The 21468-nt window shown below is 46.2% G+C and overlaps 1 protein-coding gene across 1 annotated transcript in view; it reads right to left on the bottom strand.

Annotated features, from left to right (window-relative positions):
• NAA16 (N-alpha-acetyltransferase 16, NatA auxiliary subunit) overlaps nt 1–21468 on the bottom strand; it is a 2694704-nt gene that overhangs the window by 159599 nt on the left and 2513637 nt on the right. The gene's annotated exons all lie outside the window — the stretch shown is intronic.

Below are 21468 nucleotides of genomic sequence, written 5' to 3'. Positions count from 1 at the left end.
GGATTGATTCAAATTATTTTCGGAGGGGACCTTAGGAAGGAACGAAGGATTAGTCCTGAGTGAAACTCTACCCTTATGGAAAACTAGGTAAGGAGGACGAACACAAAGGGCTTGAAGTTCAGAAACTCTCCTTGCTGAAGTAATGATCACCAAAAAAAGAGTTTTCCAAGTAAGCAATTTCAAGGAACAGGAAGCTGCTGGTTCAAAGGGAGGCAGTATCAAGGAAGCTAGGATCAAATTCAAGTCCCACGGAGGCGGGGGATCTCTCACTGGAGGCCTGAGCAAGATTGTTCCTTTCAGAAAGGCTTTGCAAAGCTTATGGGACATGATGCTGGTTTCTGACAGGCCCGTATGGAAATTAGAGATTGCCGCTAATTGAACTCTAATAGTGGCCGAAGAGGAGCCTGTTTGAAAAAGTTCTGCTAAAAAGTCCGGAACGTTATGGACAGGGGCCGTGAAGGGATCTATATTTCTAGCCTCTGCCCAGAAAGAGAAACATTTCCACTTACTAGCATAAGTCTTCCTGGTTGTAGGTTTGTGCGAAGAAAGGATAATCTCACGCACTGAATTGGAAATACTGGGAAGCCTGGCTAAGGTTGGAAGTGGAGCAACCAAGCAGTGAGGTTGAGAGACTGAAGAGATGTATGCAGCTTGCCCGACTGATGGATCAGGAGGTCCGGAACTGGGTCCAGATTCCAAGGCTGCTCTAGAAGGTGACGATGCAGGAAAGGGAACCAGATTTGTCGAGGCCAGTAGGGGGCAATGAGGATCATCCTGCAACCCAGCATGGTAGCTTTCTGAATTAGTTTGGGAATTAGTGGAAAGGGTGAGAATGCATACAGTAGTCCCTGGGGCCAATCGTGAACTACAGCGTCTCTGGGGGTGTCCAGGAAGAGGGAAGAGAGTGAAGAAACTGTCGCACTTGCTGTTGAGAGGAGTTGCGAAAAGGTCGCAGCAAGGCTGACCCCATTTGCGGAAGATTTTGTCCGCTACTGTCCGGTTGAGAGACCACTCGTGAGGCATGAGAATAGCTCTGCTTAGCCTGTCCGCTATGACGTTGGACTTCCCAGGGATGTGCGTTGCTGTCAGAAACCGTTGAGAGGAGATCGCCCACTGCCATAGTCTGAGTGCTTCTCGACATAAGGGATATGACTTGGTTCCGCCCTGCTTGTTGATGTACCACACTACAAACATATTGTCTGTCTGAATTGCAATGGTCCCAGTGGGTAGAGAGTTCTGAAGAGCTTGCAACGTTAAAAGCACCGCCCTCATCTCCAAGACGTTTATGTGCAAGTGGTACTTGTGGGGTTGCCAGGTGCCCTGGACAGTCCTGCCCTGAAAATGCCCCCCCACACCCGATCAGGGAGGCATCCGTGGTCACAGTGGCAACTGGAGGAGGAGGGACAAATGGTCTGCCCTGGGGTACTGATTGAGAGACCATCCACCAAGTCAATTGGTCTTTGCATGACTGTGTGATTATTATTTTGTGAGACAAAGGACGTTGTTGAAAGGACCATTGGGTGAAAAGCATCCACTGGAGAATCCTCATGTGAAAATGAGCCAGGGGAATTAATAAGATCGCTGCTGCCATGAGACCCAAGGTTTTTAGGACGAATCTGGCCTGAATCTTTCTGCATCCTAATACCTGTACATGTCGACGAATGTCTGCCACTCTGTCTACTAGAAGTCTTGCGGACAGATCTTTCGTATTTAATCTTGCGCCTATAAAGGTTAAAGACTGACAAGGCGACAATGCAGACTTTTTGAAATTTATTGAGATACCTAGGTTGGAGCATGTTTGGATGGTATAATCCCTGGCTCTCAGCAATTGATGTCTGGTGGTAGCAGTAAGGAGCCAGTCGTCTAGATAAGGAAACACCTGGAATCCTTGCCGTCTCAGGTGAGCGGTAACCACTGCCATGCATTTGGTGAACACCCTGGGGGCTGTGGTGAGACCAAAGGGCAGGGCTCTGAACTGGTAATGACTGGCTCCCAGCCGGAAGCGGAGAAACCTTCTGGAAAGCCTGTCCATTTTGATGTGGTAGTACGCATCCTGAAGATCTATGGAGCACATCCAATTGTCCTGACTCAAAAAGGGTAGAATGGACTGAAGCGTGACCATCCGGAACTTCGTTCTTTGAACAGACTTGTTTAGTCTGCTGAGATCCAAAATGGGTCTCCAGTCCCCTGTCTTTTTTGGTACCAAAAAGAACTTTGAGTAAATTCCGGATCCTTACTGGTCTGCTGGGACTTGTTGGATGGCCCGTTTTTTTAGCAGTCTTGAAATTTCTTGTACTGCTTGTTCCCTTAGACTGGCTGGAACATCTGGGATGGGGTTGTTTGATCTTAAGGGGGTGTGGACAAACGGGATTTTGTAACCTCTGGATATAATAGACTGTACCCATCTGTCTCGAGTGATGAGACGCCAGGCTTCTGGGTACAGAGACAACCTTCCCCCGACTGCCTCCGAAGGTGGACAGCCGGGCAGGCAGCCCCTCAGGGGTGCTGGAAGGGCTTGTCAGAGAAAGATTCTCTGCTGCCCTGATTCTGCGGACCTCCCTCTGCCCCGCAGGCATCTATTGTTGTTCCCTCCTCTGCCTCTGGAGGGAAACTCGCCACGTGTGTCAGGCACGGCTCCCTGGGGTTTCTGGAACCACATCTTTCCACTCTTCTGACCCTTCGGGTATGGTCTAGAGGGAGTGGAAAAATGGACTCCCACGGCAGAGAGAGTCTTGCCTTCCTGCTTACACCTGGTAAGTGTATCTTTCACCTGAGGTCCAAACAGAGCCGAACCATCAAAGGGGGTGTTGGTGAAAGACACCTTGAAGGGATCAGTGAAGTTACATAACCGCATCCAGGCACGTCTTCTCAAAGCCACGCCTGTGCCTGCAGCTCTACTCGCTCCATCAGCCGCATACGAAATGAGCCGCATGGAGGAGTTAACGATAGAATTAAGAGTCGCCAGCTGGGAGTTTATCTTGTCTTGAGCCCCCGCAGCTGATGGATCTTGCAGGGTATCTCCTAGCTCCTTGAGGAGATCCCTCTGAAGACAGGTGAAGTGGCACAAATAATTCAGCGACCGCATGGAGAAGGTCGCTGAGGAAAACATCCACTTCCCATATCTATACATTGTCCTAGACTCTTTATTAGGGGGATGGACAGGTACACAAGTGTCAGCCAACTCCTTTTTCGTGGCAGCTGCTACCACCATGGCATCAACGGGGACACCCTTTGTCAAAAACTGTTTATCTTGAGGGGCCATAATAAACTTAGTGGGCCTGCGGGGGGTTGGTTCCAGTGTGTCCGGAGCTGACCACGCCTTTTGAGCCACCACTTCCATTAATGGATCGAAAGGCGGAGACACCCAGGAGGTGGAGGGGCGAGAACCAAACGCATCCAAGTATACTAACTTGTCCTCAGAAGGGTTAAGGGCAGACCATTTCCCCCTCTGCTTAAGGATCTCAAGGATGTCTGAGAAAGAGGCATCTTCAGAGGGGGATCTTGGGGACCCTTCCGAATCCTCCAAGTCAGTATCTGATGCGACAGACTCTGTTGAGTCAACATGCTTCTTCTTACATTTCCTCTTTTGAGGGGGCTCCTCTGAAATCTCAGGGGAGGCCTCGGAAAAGGAAGATACACCCAGTGGGGTGACCTGGAGCGTTTGATCCCCTCGCTTGGGGTCTGGAGGAGGGACAGAGACCAAAGCAGGCACCCTGGGGGGAGGAGCTGAAGGGGCTGATCGAGGTGCAGACTCAGAAGTCAGCACGCTCCTCATGACCTCGAAGGCACCCCTGTCCGGCAGAGAAGGGGGCCCCCGCTTCGAAGAGACAGGAATCCTCTCCAGCACCGAAAGGGACGGCTCTGAGACCGATGTAGGAGCCAAGTTTACCTGCGCCGAGGCTCCGAGAGGGAGAACAGGGTCGGACAAGGGTCTGATGCCACTCGCCCCCTCGGAGCCGACGAGGAAGTCTCGGCGCCCAGATCCCTCCAAGGACGGCACCATTGAAGAAATCGGAGCCGACGAAGGAGCCGAAAAGGTAAGTATCGGCGCCGGCGTTTCCAGGATCCGAGCCCCAACAAGCTCCGGCTCCGTACTGACAGGAGGAGTCGGAGGAGGAACTACTTCAGAAACAGGAACAGCCACAGCCTAATGAGGAGGGCTAGTTAACATTTGGGCCAGGGCCTGCGATTTGAGGAGTCTACTAACCACTCTCTCCAAGTCATGATCGGATAGCCTCGAGGACAGAGAAGATTGGGACCGATGGCTCCTTTCAGACTGTAGAAAAGGCGATCCCGGAGCCGAGTGAATCGACTCTAGGGATGGCGACCTGGATCGCTTACGGCTCCGACACCAAGGTCGGAGCCGAGAGAGATTTAGATACTTCGGCTCCGGCCGGAACCGAAATTGAAGCAGACGCTCCACCTGTCGACGGCTTCATACTGGGAGCCGATGGCTTGGTGGGCTTAGGGGTTTTCGCTGGCTGAGACTTCGCCGGAGACCCCTCGGGTTTTAGTAACCCCCTGAGAATTAACTACGCTCCTGCAGGACTCTCGGACTAAAGGCATGACATACCGAGCAAGAGTCCTGCAGGTGTAGGGCACCCAAACAATAAACACAAGAAGTGTGACCGTCTGTCAGAGACATTTTCTGACAGCACGAGTCACACTTCCTGAACCCTGATACCTTGGTATCCTTTGACATGTTAAAGAAAAAAGGAATACCGATGGATAAATGTTAGACTAGTGCAAAAACACACACACACACACACACACACACACTAGTCCCACTCCTTCACACAAAAAATTTAAAGGAAACAATACTAAAAAAACTAAGATACCATGACTTAGACTACAAAGGCTAAACACTACTTCCTACTGGAACAATTTAAAAGGGAAGGGAATAGCCTCTAACTAAAACGGCCTATACTTAGGGAGAAAGGGGGGGAGGGGAGAAACTCTCTAAGCAAAAACGAGTTTCCTAAGGGTAGAAAAACACAGGGAATACTAAGACTAGTCTACAATACTACTCTGATTTAACAAAAAAAACCTGAAAAATATACACTAAAAGTTGACTACTAATATTACAAAAGATGAATACGACCTGAGCCAGTAAAGCGCAACCTCGTAGCTGAAGCCGCAAACGAGATCTGGGGGGTCTGGTGCCAGGCATTATGGGATATAGGGAGGCCTTGAGCCAGTAAGTAGCTCGCGAGCTTTAGAAAATGGCCGAGTCGGAGCCGACCAACCAGCAAGAATGAAGGTGAGAGAGACAACTTAACATTAAAAGGTTCCACAGCCACTAGTGCCTGTAACTCTGAAACTCTTCTTGCTGAAGTTATTGCTAGGAGCAGAGCTGTTTTCCATGATAAGTATTTTATCTCAGCTGTATTGGCTGGCTCAAAAGAAGGCAGTGTGAGCTTTTCCAAGATAAAATTGAGGTCCCATGCAGGTACTGGCGCTCTCCTTGGAGGTATTATGTTTTTGGCCCCTCTGAGGTACTGCCTTAGCAGTGGATGTGAAAAAAATAGGTGGGTCCGTATTGTAATGAGCTGAAATGGCAGAGGCATGGATCTTAATTGATGAGAAGGACAGGCCTTTGTCCAGCATCTCAGTTAGATATTGTAAAATCTGAGGAATATTTGGTACAAGCATGTCAATTCCTTGTGCCTGGTTCCAAGCACAGAATTTCTTCCATTTTTCTGCATATGATTTTCTGGTGCTAGGCCTCCTGGCCTCCAAAATAACATCCATAACTGCTTTAGAAAGAGGTGTGTTCTGAATGGTTACATTATCCGCCATGCAGCCAGATTTAGGGTTCTGAGTTGGCTGTGCAGGATCTGATTGTTTTGTTGGGTCAGTAAATGAGGAATTTGAGGTAATGTCCAGGCTGGGCCTTGAGACAAGCTCTTTAGGATTGAGTACCAGTGCTGGCGGGGCCAGTCTGGGGCAATCAGTATCATTTTTGGCTTCTCTTGTCTGACCTTGAGGAGTACCTTGGGGAGGAGAGGCAGAGGAGGAAAGGCATATACTGTTAGGTTTTTCCAGCTGAATGATAGAGCATCCACTTTCCATGCTTGTTTGTGATAAATCCTTGTGCAGAATCTCTGTAGTTGGCAGTTGTGAGGGGAGGCAGATAGATCTATGTCTGGGCATCCCCATTTCCTTGTTATCATGCTGAAGATTTGTGGATCTAGTTTCCACTTGTGAGGATCCATGAAGTTTCTGCTTAGTTCGTCTGCCAGAGTATTTGTCTTTCCTGGCAGGAATTGTGCTTGCAGGTGTGCTTGATAAGTCAATGCTGTGTTCCACAAAGTCATGGCTTGTCTGCAGAGGGGGTAGGTAATGTGTGCCTCCCTGCTTGTTTATGTACCACATGACTGTAGTATTGTCCGTCTTTATCAGCAGTTGTCCTGGATGAAGTAGATCATTGAAGGCTGTCAGGGCATTCGGTACAGTAGCATCTCTTTTTGATTGATATGAAGATGCATTTGGCTTGCGGACCATGTGCCCTGAATACATTTTCCTGCCATGTGGGCCCCCCCAGGCATAATCTGATGCATCTGTTTAGTGTCTGCCTGGCTGTGGGCAAAGTGAATGGCTGTCCCTTGTTGTGGTGACAGGCCTGTGCCCACCATCGAAACTCCTGTTGCAGGCAGGGAATGAGGGTAATTAATGTTTCCAGGCTGTGGCAATGTTGAGTCCAAACACTTTTTAGATACCACTGTAGTTTCCTCATATGCAGTCTTGCATATGGAATTAGCAGAATGCAGGATGCCATGTAGCCCAAAGCCTGCAGAATTTTTCTTGCAGATAACTGGGTCTTTGTTGCCAACATTTCGAAGTAATAAGTCAGTTGCCTTTGTTTGTCTGGCGTGAGATAAGCCATCTGGGCAGTTGTATTTAAGCTTGCACTCAGGAATATGATCTCTTGAGAGGGTACCAGATTTGATTTATTTTTGTTTACTGTGTACCCTAGGCAAATTAGTAATCTTTTTACAAACGCCAGATGCTTCAGAAGAATGTCCTTGTTCTCTGCTTGAATAAGGCAGTCGTCCAAGTAAGGATACATTTGGATTCCTCTTTGTCTGTAAAATGCAATTACTGGTGCCAGGCATTTTGTGAAGACCCTGGGCACAGTAGATAAGCCAAAGGACAGTGCAGAGAATTGGTAGTGCATTGAGCCAGCTATGAATCTCAGGTATCTTCTGCAAGATTGTCTGATTGGGACATGCAGGTATGCCTCTTTGAGGTCCAAAGTTACAAGCCAAGCTTTCTTGCCCAGCATGAGCAAAAGCTGCTGCAGAGTCAACATTTTGAATTTTGGAATGTCCAGAAAAGTATTTAGAATAGACAGGTCCAGTATTGGTCTCCAGGCTTTGTCCTTTCTGGGTACCAGGAAAAGTCTTGAGTAAAATCCGTGTCCCTGCTCTTGCTGTGGTACTCGCTGCATAGCCCTAATATCCATGAGGGATGAAACTTGCTTTTGTGCCTCTGCCCATTGATTGTGTGGCAGGTCTGGCTTACCTTTTGTCTTTGGAAGGGTGTGAAAGTGGAACCTGTAGCCCTGAGACACTACATTCAAGACCCATTTGTCCTGGGTGATCATGTTCCAATTTTGTGAAAAAAGTGCTAGTTTTCCCCCTAAGGGTGCTGCCAAAAGATAAGTGCTTGGCATTGGCAGAGGAAAGTCATTGGGACTGTTTCTTATATGGCTGTGATTTGTCTTCTCCGCTTTTGGAGGTAGACGCACCCCATTGTTTAGGCCTGTATGAGCCTTGGGGCTGGGATCTGCCTCTAGGGCGTCTGTATCTGCCTCTTTGTGGCCTGTCTGACACTGGAAAGGACCAATTCTTAGAAGGCCAGTTCCTGCTAAATCTGGGTGGCTGTACCTGTAAGAAATCCTTAACTGTCTGCACAGATTTCGCTTTGTCCTCCATTTTCTTCAACACCTCTTCTGCCTTAACACCAAACAAAGTATCATGCTGTAATGGAGCATCCAATAATTTTGCTTTAACATGATCAGGCAGATTCTGTTACTTTAACCAAGCATGTCTTCTAATGACAGAACCCGTAACAGTGGCCCTGCAAGAGGCCTCCAGTGAATCAAAACCACATTGCAAAGTATGCTTTCCCACTTACTCAGCTGCATGCAATAAATCCTGCATTTCCTTGTTTTCAGAACATTCATAATTTGTCAACATTTTCTGTTTTAGCAGTGACATTAAGTATTGCTGATATTTAAGCATATAAAACTGACAATTTAAAGTCCTTACAGCCAAGGTAGCAGAAGTGTAAACTTTTTCCCCCATCCAGTGCTCTAGAATCCCTATCAGAGGGGACAGGGTTTTTAGCAGTGGAAGCCTTGAACCCGTTGAGACCCTGAGATATAGTTTCTGGGTCAGCAGCAGGGTTTTTATATAGAAATTTATGAGAATATGAAACCCTGTAATATCTGTCTGGCTTAACAGGTGCAGGGGGTAAAGAGTCAGGAGACAGGTCAGGCTCTGAAAATACATCATCTACAATGTCTAGAACAGGTGAAATAGCAAGAGGTCTGTGCTGAGGTAGTAAAAGATAGTCTCTGAGCCTTTTCTTATATTCCGAGTAATCTTGGCTCTCCCAGTGAAAATGATCCCTCATGGTATGCAGGGTTTCCCCAAAAGAATAATCCTCAGGAGGAGAAGCTGAAGGAATAGATTCTTCAGCATCAGAATCCTCATAGGGAGGAAGAGAGTATCCCTGTTCAGAAGAGGAATCAGAGGAAATGGAAACATGATCAGAAGAGTCATATTCTGTCTCTTGCCTAGGCCTCTTTATCAGGAGGGGGATGGGAACCCCTGATCAAAGTAAGTAGGTCTTTGGCCATTTTAAGCATCTGTTTCTTAGGCATGGAAGTCTGTCCAGGAGAATGCAGTACTTGTTTCTTTGTCTTTAGAGCTGTTTTAGTCTTTGAAACTGAGGTTGGCTTGACATATAACTGTGTAGGTCTGAAAACACCCTCAGAAGCCAATGCCTGCTCAGCGGCTCCAGACCCATCTGAGGGAATAGTTTCAGAGTGTCCAATACCTTGAGTATCCAGAGGCCTAGTTGGCTCCACGTGGGAGTCAGAAGCGGCCTGTGACTCTGAGGTAGCGGGCGTCAGGGGCTGCGAAAGCGCCTCACTGAGAACCGGCGAACCGGCGACTGGCCTAGCGGAGGCCTCGTCATCGGTTTTGGACCTCGGATGCCTGTCCTTTTCCATTTCCTTGCGCTTTTTATAAACTCCGGTCGTCGGCTGTTCCGATGGCATTATATAATTAAATCTTTGGCCAAAGTAATGAAAGGCAAAATCGTACCAACGCTTAATAGTGCGTTGGTTAAATCTAGCACAAAACCGACAGCTAGCAATGTCGTGGTCAGGGCCTAGGCAAGGAATACAGTAAGACTGAAAATCCTTATGAGGTATTTTCTTCCCACAAGAAATACAATTGTTAACTTTTTCTGACATCGGTCTGGAGCAAGAAAAAAGTTTCCCCAACGGGGTACTTAGCTTTAATGAAGACTTCGGATCTGAAATTCGATTTCGAAAATCTCAGGAGTCCTTGCAAACTGTTTTTGCTTTGGGCACCGCGCGGCTAGAAAGAGTGAAGAAAATGTTGTCTGCTGCATCTTTTATACCACTGGCGCACTGACGTCAGGGAAGAGGCGACAGCAACCGACGCCGGACCAAGACTTTGGTATTCAGGCCAACTGCAGGTAGCCTGCCAGCAGGGTAACCCAAGTGTAATCACTGCAACAGTGAAACACGATGAACATCCTGGAATAAGGATCCAGACTGGTCTTGTGGTACCAGTTGGATGACTCATTTTCTTAGTAGTGATTCTACCTGTGGGTGGAACGTCAGGGAGGGTTTCGGTGGAAGGGGGTGGATCCTTGAAGGGAATGAAATATCCTCTGGATATGATTCGCAACACCCACTGATGTGTAGTAATGGACTCCTATGCTAGTGGGTGAAGCGACAAACAACCCCCGACTGCCTCCAGAGATGGACAGTCGGGCAACCCTTCAGGGTTGCTGCCCAGGTTTATCCAAGAAAGGTTCTCGGGACCCGAAATTCCTAGGGCAGCGTCTGTCATATCCCCTCTGCCTCAGGGGGAAGGTGAGTCCTGAACATCCAGGGAAAACGCCTGAGACTTTCAGAACCACATCTTCTTCTGGCCTCGCTGGTTCCTGGAAAAGGACCTTTGAGGTGGGGAGAAGTGGACCCTGATGGCAGACAGTGTCTTCCTGTCCTTCTCGGTCTGGACTAAAGTTTCTCTGACTGTCTTCCCAAAGAGGGAGGAACCATCAAAAGGGGCATCGATAAAAGATGCCTTGAAGGGCTCCAAGAACTGACATAAGCGGAGCCAAGCATGATGCTGGATGGCAATGGCTGATCTTGCTGCCCATGCGGCTCCCTCTTTGGCATGGGAAAGCAAACGCATGGACGTGTTGACTATAGACTTTAGGGTGGCCATTCGTGCATCGAACGTCTTTTTGTCCTCTGCCGACATGGACACTGGGGTCGACTCCGTGACTTCCTTGACCAGATCTCTCTGGAGTCGAATAACGTGCATCATGCTGTTCAGCGCCCTCACACAGAAGGCTGCTGAAGCATAGACTTGCTTTCCAAAGCGATCCAACATCCTCGACTGTCGGTCAGGGGGATGGACCGTGAAACTCTCCTGGGCAAGTTCCTTCTTGGTAGCTGCCACCAGCGTAGCATCTACAGGGGAACCCTTATGCCAGTGTAGCTTGTCAGTGGGGGGACTCAGGAACTTGTCCGGGCACTTGGGTATTGGCTCTACGGTGTCCGGCTCCTTCCATGCCCTAGATGTAATCAAATCCACGAGTGGATCAGCAGGAGGGGACACCCAAGAGGTAGACGGGCCCGAGCCAGTTGCCTCTAGATTGGTTTTGGGGCAGACCACCCCCCTCCCTGTTTGGCGTAGGATTTCCATGATGTTTCCAAACAAAGACATCCGCGGGGGGGGGGGGGTTGATCTTGGGGAGCATTCACCTTCATCCAGGTCTGTGTCTTCTGTGAGGGACTATGGAGGAGAGTCCAAGGGCCTCCTTTTACATGTATGCTTGCGGGGATGCTCCTCAGGAGGGCTCTCTGGAGAGGTCTCGCAAGCGGGTTGTTCCAAGGTCGGAATGTCCTGGGACTCCTGGGACATTATGGCTATGGGCTGTCCCTGAGAGGGCAAGATGGTTGGACCTGCACTAAAGATCAGGGGGGTCTGGATGGACTCTGAAGATGAAATAGTCAGAGGCCTCGACCCTGCGAGAACCCTCTCCACCACGTTGAATGAGGAGGGGAAATGGACCTCCTGGACTGAACTGACAGAAGTCGCTACCCCCTGTTCCAAGCGGGGAGTCGGAGCTGAGACACCAAGAGGGATGCTTCTCTCTGACAAGCTCAGAGCAGAGAACACCCCCTCGGATCTGACCCAAGGCTACGGCTCTGAGAGCTCGGATCTGATCTAGTCGGATCCGACACACTTAGTGCACTGGCTGGCGTCTAGGTACATGGTACCATCGGCACCGACCCCTCGACTCTGACCTTCCTCGGATCCAATGGCTCTGGTACCGTGATTCGAATCGGAGAAGGAGTAATAGGTCTGAAAACCAGTTGCAAGGCACCTGCTCCGGTGGGAGTAGGCCCTGGCAAGACTCCCATCTGGATTTGAGTGCTGATAAATCTCCACATCATCTTGTCCATCTCCGCTTCCGAAAGGCTCCTGGTGGAGCGGGAGGATGCCGCCGAAGTGGGCCAGGAGAGCCGGTGGAGAGAGGGCCTAGGGGGCGACCAGCTAACAATAACCACAGGCTCAGGGGAGAACCTTGGGGACCTGAGCCTAGGTGAAACGGGCTTAGCCTTTGGCGGGGGGCCGGTCTCCAATGAGCAGTCAGGGGAGCGCTTGTGAGGCCAGTCCTTCTTGACCTTATCCCCTTCCCCGGGCCTCTTGGCAGGAGGGCGAGTACCAGAGGCCGAGCAAGGGAAAGAGGAAGCAGCAACTGCTGCTTTCTTGGCAGGAGAAGGTGGGACGTCTGTCCCAGTAGTGGAGTGCAACAGGCCCTTCACAATAAGTTTGTCCCACCTGTCCTTAAGAGCTCTGGGGTTAAACCCAGTGCATATAGGACAGGGGGACTGGAGGTGAGCCACCCCCACAGAAACCACACACAGAGTGTTGCCATCCACCGGGGAAAGCTTACAGCCACACTCTGTGCATCTCTTGAACACAGACTTTGGGGCATCCACCATGCCTCAGCCTCTTACACACACACACACACACACACACACACACACACACACACACACACACACACACACACAATCACGAGAAAGAAACGAGGGGAAGAAGATAGAAAAACCTACCAGAAAACAACTACGATAAACCTGTGAAAGTATACAAAAGGTTAGAGACAAGGAGGACAGCTAGAAAGGTATCAAAAATAGAGTTTTTTTACCCTGTAAAACGCAATGGAGCTCGGACCACGCTGCTTCCTCTCAGGTGGCAAATGAGATCTGAAGGGAAAATGGAGACAGGGGCATTGTGGGTAAGGGGAGGAGCATGGAGCTCAGAGCTGTAGCTGGAAAAAGCGTCCGTGTTGGATCTGATGTGGATCTGAAGACCCACAGGTTGAAGATTAAATGAAGTAAACTACTTCAGATACATATTTTCTTTGTTGGTAAACTTAGGAAAATTACTGGCAAACTGATTGGAAAAAATGTTGAGTTGGTATGTAAAGTCACTCTATCTTTGTGGATAACCAAGTACAGAGGTTTAGACGATAGTGCTTGGATCTCAGAAATTCTGTTTGCGGAGGTAATGGCGACCAAGAAAATTATTTTTCATGAAAGATATTGAAGGTCACATGTACCTGTTGATTCAAAGGGTGGTTGTGTGAGAGACTGAAGCATCAAATTCAAGTCCCTTGGAGGCGTAGGGTCTTTAAAAGGAGGCTTTAAAAAAAGTGTACCATTTAAGAAGGCCTTGCTCAATTTGTGAGACGCTATGGCTGCGCCATTCAATTCTGTAGAGTAATTTGAAATTGCTCCTAACTGTACTCTAACGGTTGAGGTACTGGCATGGTTGTGAAAAAGGTGAGCAAGGAAATCTAAAATGTGGTTAATGGGAGCTGAAAAGGGGTCAAGATGATGCTGCTGAGCCCAAAGGGCAAACCTTTTTCCATTTACCTGAATATATTTTCCTTGTTGAGGGTTTATGGGAAGATAGAATTATACGTCGGACAGGTGATGAGAGCATAGACTGTCTAGCTACTAAGGGAACTAGAGAAGCCAAGCAGTCAGCTTGAGGTTTGGTACATCTGGGTGTGACATGCCCATCGGGTGAGACAGGAGGTCTGGAGTCAGAACTAGGTTCCACAGTGGTTGAACTAGGTGAGGCCACATGAAGGGAAACCAAATTTATCAAGGCCAATAGGGTTCAATGAGGGTCACTGTGCTCTTTGACCTGGCAGTTTTCTGCAGAAATTTTGTGATTAATGGGTTTGGTGGGAAGGCATAAAGGAGACCGGGGGGACAATCATAAACGAAAGCATCCCTCGGTGACTTCCCTTTGGGGGAAATCAGGACAAAGTGGTTGCTGCAATTATTGTTTAGGGGACAGGCAAAAGACTGCAGCATGGCTGGCCCCACTGACGAAAATTTAATCTGCCACTTTCACGTTGAGGGACCACTCGTTTGGAAGAATGCACCTGCTCAGTTTGTCCGCAACCATGTTGGATCTTCCCAGAATGTGCATTGCTAAAAGAAAGCTGTCAGAAGAGATCATCCACTGCCAGACCCAGAGTGTTTCTCGACACAATGGGTAAGATTTGGTTCCCGTTTGTTGATGTACCAGATAACTGACATGTTGGCATTTCAATCGCAATTTTCCCACAGGGAAGAACATCTTGAAAAGCCTGCAACTCCAACAGCACTGCTCTCATTTCTAGGACACTTATATGCAAACCGGCCTCTTTGAGGGACACAGTACCCTGGATTGTCTTCCCCAGATAATACCCCCCCAACTGAGAAGCATCCATAGTCACTATGGTCTTGGGCTGTTGGGGAATGAAGGGATGGCCATGGACGAGTTCATCGGACTGGATCCACCAACAGAGATCTCTTTTGCAAGTGCTGGTAATTTTTATCTGATACAACACTGACTGATGGAAGACTGATCACTGAGTAGCTAACATCAACTGGAAGATCCTCATGCAAAACCTGGCCAGTGGAACTAAAGTTATTGCTGCCGCCATGAGGCCTACAGTTCAGAGAACTGTGCAGACTGAGATTGATGCGTTCTCTACAACCTTCTTGAGCTGTGATCATATTGTTTAAACTTGGAGTGGTGGAAGGGAGGCAATGGCAGTCTTTGTGTTGAGCAGCACTCCAATAAATTCCAATGTCTGGGTTGGTTGAAGTTGTGATTTGCTGTAGTTTATGGTTATTCTTAGGAAAGCACAGGTGTGGAAAACCAGATCTCTTGCATGTATGAGTTGATGCCTGGTCGGAGTGGTAATGAACAGTCATCCAGGCAGGGAAACACCTGGAATCCCTTGCAGTCTGAGGTAAGCTGCTACAACTGCCATGCATTTGGTGGACACGATGGGGGCTGTGGTGAGTCTAAAGGGCGGTACCCTGAATTGGTAATGACTGGCTTCCAGATGGAAGCATAGGTACCTTCTGGATCGCCTGCTCATTTTTATGTGATAGTAGGCATCCTGAAGATCTGTCGAGTATATCCAGTCGCCCTTGCCCAGAAAGGGATGAATAGACCAGTGATGGCGAACCTTTTGTAGTAAATTTGGAAAATGCCTAACTTGACTCTGCTTTCGTGTCACCCCCCCCCCCCAATAAATAAATAATAAAACAGCATGGCTCTCAATCCATCAGGGATAAATCTCAACAGAATCAGGGACAAATCTAGAAATAAGAGACATGGACAGTTTAAAACTACTAGTACTATTAATTTGAGACACTGACAGAAAGAAAATAATGTGAATTAATATACATTTTCTGAAGTAAAATTAGTCTATAAATATAATTATTGTCATTGTTAAGTTTAAAAAGTTGCCAGTTTTAGGAGGGATTAAGAGGGATAGTTGAGAGGAATGGGAAAACAGCACACTCTTAGAAATGCAGACTCCTTGCCCTTTGCAGACATGTATCCATGAACACAAGACAGTGTCAGCACTGTCATTTGCAGACTCTGTTGAGATAGTATTCCAAAATAGTCTTTGAGGTTAATAACTTCCTTATCTCTGCAGCAGTGTTGCTGAACTGGCTCCTAGCACAAACTCATTCAATGCACTTCACGCAAGCAACAAATGCAAAAGCAGTTTCTTTGGTAACTCGGGTGTTGGGGAATGCTGGTGTGTCCCCCAAAATGTCATGGCCTGTCACCTTTGATATGGGTGTCATAGGTTCGCCATCATAAGAATGGACTGAACTGTTCAACAGATTTGTTTAAATTTACGAGATCCAGAATCGCTCTCCAGTCCCGTCTTTTTTGGCACTAAAAAGTACCCTAAGTAAGTTCCAGATCCTATATGGTCTCATGGGACGTCTTGGATGACTTTTTTTCTAGCAGCTTTTGAATCTGAATTGCTGCTTAATCCCTCTGACTGGTGGAACATCTGGGATTTTTTCTGGGAATTGGGGTGGTAGGGAAAATGGTATCGTATTACCTCTGGATATAATCCTCTGCACCCAAGTATGCTTTGCTAAATCTAGCCAGGCTCTCCATTGCAGGGATAAGCATCCCTCGACTGTCTCCACAGGTGGACAGTCGGGTCTCCATTCAGGAGCACTGGTAGGGTTTATCAAAGAAAGATTCACAGGAATCCTGGTTTTGCAGACCACCTACGCCACGAGAGTGACTATGTCCATTGGAGTTTCCCCTCTGCCCCAGGGGACACTTCCTCCATGTGTGTCATGGAATGGACCTTGGAACTTTTTGAATCACATTTTCTGTCCAATCAGCTGATTCCTTGAGTAGGACTGGGGGGGGGCGCAGACAAGGTCTTTCTATCCTTCTCACACCTAGACACCGTTTCTTTCACCTTCGGGCCAAAAAGGGTAGTTCCATCAAAGGCAGCTTTGACAAAATTAGACTTAAATTGCTCCACAAAATCACATAAGCGCATCCAGGAATGCCTCCTCATGGAAATGCCTGAATCTGCAGCTCTTGATGTCCCTTACGCTATGACAGAAACTAAACTCATGAGCTATTGGATATTGACTGTAGGGTTGCCAACTGAGAAGTTACTGAATCTTAAACCTCTGCAGAGACTGTTCCTGAGAGAATTATTTGATAATTCCTCGGTCAAATCTCTCTGAAGTCTAATAAAATGCGCTAAACAGTTCAGCAACTGCAATGCAAAAGTCGTTGAAGCAAAGACACGTTTCCCAAGTCTATTGCCCACAACTCCATGCGGGATGGACGGTGAACTCTAACTGGCTAGTTCCTTCATTGTGGCCACCACAACAACCATGGCATCAACTGGAACCCCTTTCTCTCAAAACTGTCTGTAGGTAGTGCCATTATCCTGTCCAGTCTGGGCTCTGTGGAGTCAGGCTCCTTCTATGCTCGCCTAGATGATATGTCAACAAGCTCATTGGCGGGCAAAGTCACCCAGGAAGTAGAGGGTTCTGTACCGAAGGCCTCTAGCAGAACGGATTCCTCCGGCGTAGGGTTGCAGGATGACCAGCCACCTCTCTAAGGATTTCTAGGATGTCTCTGAAGGCAACATCTTCAGGAGGTAACCACAGGGACCCTTCCCCCTCATTGAAATCTGTGACTTCAGTGACGGACTCCTGTGGGGAGTCTAGATGCTTCCTCTTGCTCATACTCTTCCTGGGTACTTCCTCAGTGGCATGTTCTGGGGAAGTCTCAGAAGAGAAATCAAAATTCCCTGTGAGGGAACCTGAAATTTCGGTACAGAATGTCCCTGTGGAGAAAGCTGTTGAGGCTCCAGGTGCTGGGGCATCATGGTGCATAAGGTAGGATCTGAGGGGGAAGGTTCTGTCAGCCTCAAAGGAGCTGTAGAGAGGCTTTGATCTGAAAAAGCACGTTTTCGAACCACCCCCCCCTCCAATCTGCTGGCACTGGCCAGAGCTGAACTGTCCACTGCCGAGGTGCCAAGGAACTGAGGTGGATCCGAAAACTTCGGAGTCTAATGCTGTACCTCGGACCCAGCAGACAGGCTTTGGCTCTGAGAGCTCTCCGGATCCAAAAAGATCAAAGGTCTCAGTCTCAGAGACAATGTCGGATCCGAAGATAAAGAGATCCTTGGATCCGAGATTGACGGATCTGGACGACTTGGATCCTGAGACTCTAAGGCAACAGGTGGTGTTAGAGGAGGAACTTGCAGGGGTGACATGGTGAAAGATCAAGTAATCTGACCCAGAGGAGTAAGTGCAGAGGGAAACCAATCTTCCCCTGTGACAATAGGATCATCCTCATCACTTTCTCCACATCTTCTTCTGTGAGGCTTCTGGACAAATGAGTAGAGTAAATGAAAAGGGATACTGGTCTCTGCAAAAAAAAGTGATGGCAGCTTGTCAGGTACTGGGTCAACTAACGGAGAATATTTGGTATGAAGACAATATAGAGTCTTCGAAGGTTCTGTCTGATCAGATGATTTTGTTTGATATGACTTTGATTGTGTCGGATTCCACAATAGTTGATTTGAAAGTCATAGGATCTAAGGGAGCAGTCGGATCCTGAATTCTTATCTTTTTCTGATTCAGGGTTGAGACCGGATGCTTAGCACTTCTTTTCCCGGAAGAGTCTGTGGAAGATTTTAACGAGGTGGAAGGCTTTCACTTTTGTAGAAGATATACCCCAGTCTCCAAAGAGGAAGGGAGGAGACCTTTTAATATCAACTTATTTTTACACCTTATTAAAGCTCATGGAGTAAATCCATAACAAACTGAACAATCTTCCTTTAAGTGTAACTGACCCAAGCAGTACACACAAAGCATGTGTGCATCCAAGAGTGGCAACTTGCTCCCACATTTTGGGCATTTCTTGAAACCCGCAAGTTTGTGAGTCATCATGCAATATTTAAGTCAAACAATAATAATGCGTGAAATCTCTAAGACAGAGAATCTAAACTAAAAAATTAATCTCTTTTTCAGGGAGGAAGAAGAAACAGAGGAATACCACTAATGGTATGAAGAAATACAATCAGGTCGTAAGGTGCAAGGGAGAATAAACAGCAGAAAAGCTAACCACAAACATTAAAGACTAAAAGTTAAAACTAAAACTGCTTAATGGATGGATTTATGAACAAAAACTTTACTCATCTAATATAGCTTGAGAGAAACTAGTATAACATTGTCTGATAGCTAGAAGTGGCAAACGAGATACGAGGTAATTGGATAGGTGCATTGCGGGTTAGGGAAAAGCTCGAGATCTAGTGGCTACGAGCTTTAGCATCGGCTGAGTCGTATCCAATAGAATGGATCTGAACCCCATTCATTTAGGACAGAATGAAGATTGACAACATCAGATCAAGAGCTCAAGACTGACCCAGTTTGGGAACTTTGGATCCACTGGAGCCAAACCAGGTCTAGGATCCGAGGACTTTGGATCTGAACCTTTGAGAACTTTGCTGTGGGGCTCCGAAAGAAGCCCTTAGGGACTTAGAAGGATGCTTCTTGGGCTCCACAGATGAAGAACTAACTCTATAAGGGGGTTGAACCCCTGGAGAAAAGGAAGACAAAAGCTCTTTTAGAATAAGCTTATTGCGATGATCAGTAATCACCAAGGATTAAAACCCTCGCAAATAGAGCAGAGAGACTCCAGATGACCCAGTCCAAGACAGTAAACACAGCTGCAATGTGCATCAGTGGGGTATTTTAGGCATGCACTCTGAGCACTGTTGAAATCCGGTAGGCTTCTCCATTACTGCCATTGAATCATCAACAGCAAAACTTAAGCACAACAGAAGTCTAATAAAGCAAAATAAAGCACAACAACAATGACAACCTGAAAACATCTGAAGTACAAAATAAAAACAAAAACAAAAAAAAAATTTTTTTTAGAAGCAAAGAGATGAAAGAAAAAGAAAAGAGGGCCATGTCCCGAAGAGAGACAGGGAAGAGGCAAAAACCCTAATGAAGAAATATAATTATTGTAAAACTAAAGGAACTTATCTGTGCAAGAAATAGATAATTGTATACTACAACACTACTAAGATGCTCTAGAGATGGAGACCGCGTCTGTCATTGATGGCAGCAAATGAGATCAGAGGTAGCTGTGTGTAGCTAGAGGCACTGTGGGTAGGAGGAGGAGGAGCTCGAGACTGGAATGCGAGTCTGTGTAAAGCAGCTGAGCTGGATCCGAGGGGTTGGATCAGAGACCCATACAAGAGTCAGAATGAAACGGACAACATCCGATCCATTATTTTGTCTACCACTTTGAAGCTATTTATTTTTTATTAGACTTGGAAAGTTTTATGCTAATTTCTAGCAGTTTGTGGAATGTAACCTTTAACATATATATATATATATATATATATATATATATATATATATATATATATATATCTAGGAAAAAAGGTTTTATAAATAATGGATTCAGGTGAGGGATGTACACAACAGACAAAACACCTAGCTAGGGGTTGTAATTCATCTGTTCTTTGGACTTTACACAGTATCTGCATGTGTGAGGACATAGGAATACTATATAAACTCTGGGAGCCTTACTGTGTATGTCTACAATCACACCAAAACACTGACATAACATCTCCTTGAAAGACATATAACCACCTTCTGGTGACCAACTCTGTAAATGGGAAGGAATCCCAAGTCTCACAACTACACACCTTTTACAATATGCACAACAAACAGCTCCAAAATTCAGCTACATTGTATAAACACAAGGAGGGATACACCATACCATCTTTATACTTCCATACATAACAGATGATGCACATTTTACAGACTTGTGTAACTTCTGAACAGTTTTTACACTGTTGTAAAATTAGCACTTAAAAATGCAGTGTACAAAAAATATCAACCAGGTAAGCCAACTGATCACAATGATCACATTTTCCAGGGGTTAAATGGACCAACAAAAAATGACAGGAATGATTAAAGAGCACTGGAAACAGACAAGAAAACAGAATTAAGAGTCTCCTATCAAACAGAATTAAGAGTCTCCTATCAAAGGGGACGAAAGATTTTTTAGTGCATGGAAAATATATAAGACCAAAAGAAAAAATGTTGAAAAATGTGGGGATGAGGGGAACTTTTCCTTGTGGTAAATGTTCCATCTGTCAATACATTACAATGAAAATACGTAGGATAGGTAGAAAAAAAATTGATACATTAGGTACGTATTCATGTTTAAGTAAGGGTGTGATTTATGGTATTATTTATCCATGTAATAAATATTATATAGGAGAAACAAAGAGGTCTTTGGCTAAAAGAATAAAGGAGCATGTTAGAGATGTAAGGAATAACAAGGTTATGAGTCCTATAGCGGAACATTTCGATAAAGAACATAAAGGTGAAATAAATACCATGAAAGTTACAGTTTTGGAACAAATAACATTGCAATATGAAAATGTGGAGTTATTAAAATATGTATTGAGGCGTAAGGAGTCTATTCTAATAATGAAATATAATACTTTGTTACCTAATGGGTTGAACAAAGAATGCAATTGGCAGAGTTTTATATAGTGTTTTTTAACTTTAAAGAGTAATGGAATATGTTTTAGTAATTAGTGTGTAATTGATTAATTGAATGTGTTTGAATTGAATATATAAGAAGGGTTTTTTTAGTGGTGAGGGTTTTACTCTGTAAAGGCTACGGCCGAGGCGCTAGAGAAATTTATTCTAAAATAAAAGTGTATTTTGGAAAGTAGAGCTGTTTTTTACTGGTCATTCTTCTGGTCGTTATCAAGTTTGGTGAATTTTGTTGTGGTTATACTTAAATGGACCAATGTTTGCTTAAGTGACTTGTTCAGTCGAACTAAACAAATGGAGGCTGTTGTAATCAAATGCATGACTCTTGCAAAATTTAATTCTAGCAGTAAAAAAGTCTAAAGCAACTGTGTCAAACTTCCAGACTTAAAAAAAAAAAAAAGTGCAGTCAATGAAAAAAAAAACACAACTAAACACAAGACCACTGAAATGAAATATAAACACAACTAAACATGTTGTTGTGTCTTTCGGCTTTTCCCGGTTAGGGGTCGCCACAGCGGAACTCCGGTCCGCTAATGATTGGCAGTATATTTTTACGTGCCGAGTTGCCGGCCCTGATGCACAGCCTTCAACGCAGGCATGCCCATTCACGCATGTCTCCACACAGAAGACGCTCTAGCTGAGAATCAAACAGGACAACGTCTTATTGTGAGTTGAAAACGCTACCGCAGCACCACCACCGCAGTAAACATAAGAGCATTAAAAAGTGCAGCATTTAA

Source organism: Protopterus annectens, chromosome 5.part0, assembly GCF_019279795.1.
Source record: "Protopterus annectens isolate FY-2018-M chromosome 5.part0, PAN1.0, whole genome shotgun sequence".
Classification (NCBI taxonomy): domain Eukaryota; kingdom Metazoa; phylum Chordata; order Ceratodontiformes; family Protopteridae; genus Protopterus; species Protopterus annectens.
This window is presented reverse-complemented; position numbering and strand designations above follow the sequence as displayed.